This window comes from Mauremys mutica, chromosome 9, assembly GCF_020497125.1.
Source record: "Mauremys mutica isolate MM-2020 ecotype Southern chromosome 9, ASM2049712v1, whole genome shotgun sequence".
NCBI lineage: Eukaryota > Metazoa > Chordata > Testudines > Geoemydidae > Mauremys > Mauremys mutica.
The window spans coordinates 6,106,175-6,114,719 of NC_059080.1; the positions used below are offsets into that span (position 1 = coordinate 6,106,175).

An 8,545-nucleotide genomic window follows, 5' to 3' on the forward strand; every position below is an offset into this window, starting at 1 on the left:
AATAATCAGTGAGGTTAAAAAAGAGGTCATTTTCAACACCTTCTAAACCATAGGTCTCACTTTTCTTTTTGACCTCGTGCTGTTTAAAATGAATGATGATATCCAGAGATGTCTTAGATTTTGGCTTGCACTCTTTAGATGCCATTCACTGCTGCACCTGTCATCCATTAGTGGACCTCCTTCTGTGATCTTTCATCATTCAGAATATATGATGATTTTCTTAGCCACCTCAGCTAATTGGGAGTTACTATTCCTTTAAAATAGATGGTAGCATTAATAAATACTGGACTCCAGGCATCCTTGAAAGTTTTGCAAATACATGCAATTGGACTGGAATCATCAAAAATATAAACCCACCATCAATTTAGATAAATAACATCAGGTGCCTGTTTATTTTCAAAATAGTATTCAGCTCAGTGTGTTCTTAAAGCAACCCAGCCCACTTTCTTTATTGCAAGGGAACAATCCTCTGGGGTTGTCCTTCCCACTCAATGTGCTTAATGTTTTTACAGTTGTTTAACAACCAATGGCAAAGTGAGTTGGTTCTGTAGTGTTGTGTGTTATCTTAGACAGGACACTTCCTATTTTTAAAGTTATAAACTGGAAAGCTTAAGTTCCTAAAACATGAAAAGCATTTACAGTACGCATAGCATTATAAATGTTGGGCCAAAGATTCTCAGCCACTCTAAACTACTGTATCCCCATTGAAGCCAAAGGAGCTGTGTTGATTTATATCAGCTCGAGATCCAGCCATCCAAATATATTTTGAATGCAAATGGTTGTTCTTTTCTCTCCCCTTTCCTTTCCTGTCACAACCCAGGTCCAGAGCTTGTTGTCATGTGCACCAGGCGGTGTTATAACAGTGCGGCTTGGGACATCCTCAGTGGAAGCAAGATAAAAACACCACACTAGTGCTGGGTGAAATTTCTGGGTGAAACTTTTTTCTGTGAAAAATGCAGTTTTGGCAACACTGGAATATGTTGCGAATTTGTGTCAGTTTTCAGAATAACCATGGTGGACAATTCGGGTTGCTATTGATGCTACAAGAGATGATAAAGAAAAGGTTAAATGAAAGCGTCTCTGAGGTGCAGCCTGCAGAACACTCCCACACTAGGAAGCATTCTGAGTGGTGTGAAAAAGCACGTGTGTAAGTATCTCAGATAGGAAAGGCTCCGCTAAAAACTGACTGGGTCCAGAGGATGGTTATCACTGATGACTGTGAGGTTTATCCCTTGTGACTCTGTTGGTGGCTACCGGTCCTTCAATGGAAATATGCTGCTGTATGCCAGCTGAAGGTACAACCTATTACATACAGTGAAGGGGCCATGTAAGTACATAAAATATCTATCTCGATAAAGGGCATCATTAGGTAAATGGCACTTGACAAATACATGGAAAGATACCAGAGGGGTAGCCGTGTTAGTCTGGATCTGTAAAAGCAGCAAAGAATCCTGTGGCACCTTATAGACTATAACAGATGCATCCGACGAAGTGGGTATTCACTCATGAAAGCTCATGCTCCAAAACGTCTGTTAGTCTATAAGGTGCCACAGGACTCTTTGCTGCTTTTACATGGAAAGATGATATCCCTGCCCTTGAAGATACTGCAACCTAAATCACAGAGATGTAGAACAAAAACATTGAAGAGATGTCACTGAATAAAAAAACAATCATCTGAATGGAAATGGCAAGTTGATTTAGCCAGCTGTATGTGTGTGTTACATATAGATGGTATGTGTCCAGGACAATAGCAAATCAGAATTCAGGAATTTGCATACTATGTTTATTAACGCTAAGGTACAGTGGAAGTGCAAAGAATTGAATTCTGGAGGTTCAGTTTCAAAACTTGGGCACCTCAGATATTTTCCAAATCAGCATCTGTGTGCTCCTAGCAGCATCATGGCACCCAAACAAACCTCAATTCCCCCAAATAAGGTGAAGGGGAAACAACTGAATGGTTTTGAACAGGCCACATGTGTGGTCAGAGCCAATCAGGCTTGGAACAGATATTTGCACAGGCTGATTCTGCAGTATTCAGCCAGCTCAGGTTTTTTGCATCATAGTTTTGTGAGAATATGGCTATTAAAATCCTCTTGGAACTGAGCGGGGTGAAGGGAAATAACAAGGAGGCAATCAGAATGACGTGATTTTCCGATACAATGACCAGGGCTTGAAACAATCACTTCATGCCATGGGAAAACTGTGAAACTCTGCTCTCAAGTGATGGGAAGCATTCATTCCTAGCCTGGGCAGTTTGCAAGAAAGTGCTGCTACCGCTGGTGCATGGTCTAGCAGTGCTTTTATTGGCTTGTGTCTGGGACAGAATATATAGCAAGGTCTAGACCTTGGACCAGTGTAATTTGCAGTTCTTCAGTTTTATATTTTAATGCCATGTTTGCTCAACAAACTTAAAACAAAGCATGGCAATTCAACATGACCTTCCCATTTCTTTCAGCCATTGTATTTCCAGTGGATGGAGATTGTTTCTGAACATGAGAGGATCATGAGGCAATAGGGAATAAGAAACACAGAAGAACTGGAAAACCTCTAACTATCTGGAAACGAATCAGTATTTTCTTGAGCAGCATACTTACATCAGTTACCATTGCACTTGGAATGTACACAAAACACGTCGTTCCCTGTCTCTCCCCCCGTGCTCCGTCCCCAGGTAATTGCCAATAGTTTAAACCAAGTTTTTATTCAACAACTTTTAAGAGCTGCAAACAGACTTATTGGCACGTTTTCAGATCTCATATGGCAATCTAAAGCAGCTGATGCGTGTTCTCAAATGGATGTGGAAACTGCCAGAACTTATGACTCAATTAATAAAATGAATGTGCCTGTGAACTGCAGTGTTGCCCTTTTGACCTTAATACAGTCTTAAAATGTTAGTGAGTCTGTATCAAGTTTCAAAATCTATGCAGACCTAATATTTGCACATGCACTCACCCCCGCTCCTACCTCTTTCCAAGTTTTAATGCAATTGGCAGTGTAGAAAATGCCATCAGTCAAAGGGTTAAAATTCTGTGTTCTATTACTTACGTTAACTTTTGTCCAATTCATTGCTACGATGCAGGCCAGATTGTGCCTGACCCCAGGGCCGGTTTCAAAGGGAAAATCTAATGAGTCCTCTCTTCTTGTGCATCCCTAGCACTTTTGCAATCTCTATGTCCTCCCAAGAGCATGATCAGTTTTCTCCTAGTGCAGCAGACGTGCCAAAGGGAGCAGGGAGGGGCAGCATCCTACATCAGCTAGCAGAGCTGGCTGGCTGGGCAGCGGACAACATCCTGCACTCTCCTAAGGCAAGATGCAGGGTGAATGCTTCCCTGTGCTCTTGGGGGAGCTCTACCTGTGCCTCGCATCCACCCTGAATATGAGTCTGTACCTTTAAGGCATCTCCTGTCTCTGTGTGTTAGCCAGCTTCCTTTTCACCCCTCAGGTGTAAGGATAATAAGATCTTAGGCAGATAATCCAGATAAAATTGTTCCACAAGAAAGCATTTAAAAGGACTAATAATAAAAGCTCCTGGGGCACTGAAATCACCCACGCTGAACCTTCGTATTGCAAAACGAATTGCTCTTTGTGTTTAGGGCAATCTCTTTTCCAGGTAAGTTCCAAGTCAGGTCCGCCTCATTCTATCTACAAATATGTCACTGAGATGGTGGGTTTGGGCAGTAAGTGCAATTGGGTAGAGCTTCCCGTGCGCATGTATCTTTTGTTTGCAAGCTAAAGCTAGCGTGGAATGCAACAGCCTTCTGCGTAAGTGCACCAGCTCGCCATGAGCATACTCGGTGAGTGTGTCATGATCCACACTGCCTGCCTGTGGGCTCCAGCAGGAGTTAAAGATGCTGGTATTGACCAATAAAGCCTTAAATGGCTTGAGACTCACCTACCTGAGGTGTGCCGTATGGCCATGCTTGAGACTTTCCGATGTACTCAACTGAATGCCCAGCCTCTTGGTATAAAAGTGCGGGGGCTGCCAGCAGCCAGCTTTCTGGGAGGGCTCCCTTCCATAGGGATGAGCTTCCTGCCTTTGCCCAAATCCGTCAAACTTCAGCTTAGGCTGCAAGGCTCATCTCCCCAGGAGGGCTGCTGGCAAAGCAGCTGTTGTTGGGGCTGATGTCTAGGGAGTGAGGAATTTGAGTTATTTTTACACTGCCTGCTTTGGGAGTATTAATATATGTTACAGGCTGATTCCTTTTGGAGTCACTGTATTTATCAGATGCTCTTAGTGCTCGGAAAGGGGGCTTCTTGATATTTTATAAATTTCACCTTATATCAAAGTTGTAGAATTGAACTAAACCCCCAAGTTGCTTTGGACCACTTGTGTTTCCATTTTTTAAAGGGTGTAAGTGAGAGATGGGCAAAGTATTGACCTTGTGCGTGTTCAGTTGTGGCTTCATTTTTATTTGTAAGCTTGTGGGGATTGAAAAACGAAAAGTGGGGAAAATCTTTGTAATGTTGTTCTTCTCTGATGGGTCTGGTTAGTGTCACTCTGATCTTGAAGACCATGTATCACATGAATGTAGAAGGTCCAAGAATGGAGATCTGTGGAGTATTTTCGGGGGTTTGGACTAGAAGAGGAAAGTGAAGGTCACATTTCACCCACAATGACTCACCCATTCTCCTTGTGCCAAGGAACAGGAGCACTCAACAACAATTTCAGCGGCAATGTTGCTGTCAGCCATCAAGGGAATGAAGGAAATTTTAAGGAGAAAATTGATGTGTTTGCTCCACAGATTCTTAAGATGGAAGGTTCAGATGAACTTCTGGAAGACAACTTAATAACTGAGTAGTCAACATCAACAGAGAATGTTAAAATCTGAATTGTAGAGTATCTGCTATCTCAAGGACTTTAATAAAGGGAAATGCATTGCTTCTCAGGAAAGCTGAAAAAATTGAATATAAAATTAAGTTGTAAAAATGATGCTTTCTGCATCTTCTTTTGTCCCTTTCTGCTCTTGGTCTGTAACCTCCTTCTAAACTATTTTTTTCTCTGCCATTTTATGTAAATGTGTTAAGTGGTCCAACTTGATAGGGAAACCCAGACCCCAAGATAATTTAGTACAGTAACTATATGAATTTTGTCTGTCATTATCCTGGTTAAACCCACATCTTCAAATTAAATATTACCTTTGCATTATATAGTCAGATGACAAAAAAATTATAATGATTTATTTAAGGGGCAGAAGTGAGTGAGATGTGTAAGACTGAACTGGAAAAGAGATACTAGAAGAGGAAGGAGAAAAGGAGCTAGGGAATCATGACTATTTTAATGTTTTGGTTTAAATCTCAACCTCCGCTTCACTTTCACCTGAGTCAGATCCAGGTTTACAACTCTCTTGGGCTTTATCTAGATTAGAGAAAGTGGTTGAGCTGAGGTAAGGCTTAGCTAACACGAGCTAGCTGAGCACAACCTAAAGTCAACTTATTTTCTAGAACAGGGGTCGGCAACCTTTCAGAAGTGCTGTGCCGAGTCTTCATTTATTCACTCTAATTTAAGGTTTTGCGTGCCAGTAATACATTTTAACATTTTTAGAAGGGCTCTTTCTATAAGTCTATAATATATAAACTAAACTATTGTTGTATGTAAAGTAAATAAGGTTTTTAAAAGGTTTAAGAAGCTTCATTTAAAATTAAATTAAAATGCAGAGCCCCTCGGACTGGTGGCCAGGACCCAGGCAGTGTGAGTGCCACTGAAAATCAGCTTGTGTGCCGCCTTCAGCACCAGTGCCATAGGTTGCCAACCCCTGTTCTAGAATGTCAGGACCAGGGCAAGGGTTTGGCCTAAGGGTTAGTGTTAAGCACTGGCTAAGGGCTGAATTACCAGGACTCCCACCACGTTGGAACACCAGAAGATCAAAATTGAGAGCAAAACCAGAGGGCTGGGTTCAAGAGTCAGGCCAAGTCAGGATACCAGGCGGCCAGCATGGGAGATGGAACTGGAGGGATAATTTAATTCAAAAATTAAAAAAAAAAGATTTTTGATAAGAGCGAGAACAAAGCACAATAGAGTTTGGACCAATGATCAGGGTTTCTTGTTGCATTTTTTCTTTTGCCACTCTAACTTTTTAAAGTTTCCTCAACTTTGGTAAAGTCATAAAACAACAAAAAGAAAATGGAAACTCTGCCACTCTGTAGCTTTCCCAAAGCTTAAGGAGGTTTTGAAAAGTTCCAGAGTGGAAAAAGAAAAAAAAATGAATAAGCAAAAGCAAAACAAACCAACCTAGCAAACTGCTTGTACCTCATTCTTTTGTTCCCAGGGGCAAAAAGGAATAAAGGAGAAAACAAAAAACCGACTTTCAGAAGTTTGAAAAAAATATTTTAAATTTGTTATTTTGAAATTTTCTGTTTTGACAAAAAATGAAAAAATTGTAAAACCCCAAAAGTTTTTGGTTTTGAAAAATGATCAATAGTCACAACCCCCCCCCCCACCATTTGCCAGCTATGTCCTACCTACATATTTGCCTGTTTATTCCATGCAGTGTCCAGGGAAGCACCTGGGGTTAGACCTGCTCTTTGAGAAGTAGGAAACAGGCAAATAAATGTGTGCAGTGAATAATAGTGCCCTCTACGTTCTGAACTTGTAACCTAACCTTTTACCATGCTAAACACTCCCCAAATAAAACACCCCCTGTCCTTTGGTCCACATTCATCCCGGCTATAACCCCTTCCTACTGCTCAGTTACTTTCATCTGATATTTCGGTTGCAGGGGAACTGGGCTGCATTTAACTGAATTAGGCTGATCTATTTTTTCACAGTGGAGGGATACGTCGAATAGGCTGAAGCCCGATGCTAGTGACAGTTCCAGAGAATGGAGATTTGGTGAGTAAAGTCCCAGGTACTGGGATGTCTTGTGGATAGAGTTTTTTGGGGGCGGGAGCGTTAGTTACTGTTTTTGTTTTTGCCATGTTGTTATTTTAAATAATGTTAAAGGTGTCTGGAGTATCAACAGGGCTCCACCTGGTATGTTGTTACAAAGTGAAACTGAACATATATAGAAAGGATGTTCTTGTGGGTTAAGATTATGGGCTGGAACTCAGGAGACCTGGATTCATTTCCTGGCCACAGACTTTGTGTGACACCTTGGATAAGTCACTTACATCAGATGAGCCATACAGGGTCAGGCCAATGGTCCATCTAGCCCAGTATCCTCTCTGCTGACAGTGACTAGTGCCAGATGCTTCAAAGGGAATGAACAGAACAGGGCAATCCCCTGTCGTCAAGTCCCAGCTTCTGGCAGTCGGAGGTTTAGGGACACCCAAAACATGGGGTTGCATCCCTGACCATCTTGGCTAATAGCCTTTCCTCCATGAACTTATCTAATTCTTTATGAACCCAGTTATACTTTTGTGTTTTAGTACCTCAGTTCCCCATTTCTTTCCCCACATTGTTTGCCTTGCAGACTATTTGTATGCTTGTACGCTATTTGCGGTGGGCACCGTCTCTTATTAAATGTATATGCAGCACCTAGCACAGTGGGCCTTGGTCTTCAGGGCCTATAATAATTAAATAACATAATATAATTATTATAACAGAATAATGAAATAAACGCTCCAAAATTGTGGGGTTATTTTAAAGCAAAAGACTGAAATGTACAATTTAGGAGCCATTTTTCAGTTGCAAGAAGTCATGTTGCCAAGTTTTGCCTCATATAGTATATGCCTTGGATGTGCTGTGAACAGCCTGGCTGGTTTATTTTTTACAAGACCTTGTTTTCAGTGGTCCAGAATTCCTCTTAAAATCAGGCTCACAGTTATTATCTATATGAAACGGTACTTTACAAACTAATCAACTACTTAAAGAATCCCCCAAACTCTATATTAAAAAAAATCAAGCTTGATCCATAAGCTGACAAAAGTAGGGAAATTCAGACATGAGGAGGGAAATGTTCCATATGCTCTCCAATACCTAGGCACAACTGGGGGCCACTTTAATGACTATCTGAATGCTCCCCGTTGTTACTAGGTACTGGAGAACATATGGTATGTTTTCTCCTTTAACTGTGAATTTCCTTGCTTTTGTCAGTAGGTGTCTTAACTGTAATGTATTTTAATGTGGTGTTTCTGTGTCTGAATATAGTCCAACATTGTTCTTAGAGAGGCAAATCAAATGGGAGGTACAGATGTTGATTATCACATATTCTTACTAAAAATATGTTGCAAAATATATGTGGTTTTTAAAAAGCTTGAAATTGTTAATAAGGGCCCTTGTGGGGGTTTAAAAATCATTTCACTGTACTCCAAACTTAGCATGGATGATAAATGACCATTTAGTTGCCAATATAGCACAATATTTCAATTTCCTGCCTTCACAGAGGTATTCCAAAGGTTGTATGGAGTTCATACTCACAGTATGTGTTGTCTAGAACTCGATGATCTCTCGCTGGCAAACTTCAAGCAAAACCTTTTCCATTAACTAAACCCATTCCTTGAAGATGCCAGCTGCCTGGAGTGCTAGACAAGTATAGCTTCAGTGATGTTTTACAATGAAAAACCCGACATTAAGTTGTGTCCAGACTGTGTTATTTTAGCTGATGTCAAA

General features: G+C 41.0%; 1 long non-coding RNA gene across 1 annotated transcript; it reads left to right on the forward strand.

Annotated features, from left to right (window-relative positions):
- The first annotated feature begins 1,014 nt into the window (after positions 1–1,014).
- LOC123377415 lies at positions 1,015–6,826 on the forward strand. Its single transcript, XR_006582203.1, has 3 exons — positions 1,015–1,147; positions 2,456–2,668; positions 6,763–6,826. It is a non-coding gene; the product is annotated as an uncharacterized LOC123377415 (long non-coding RNA).
- Positions 6,827–8,545: the final 1,719 nt, after the last annotated feature.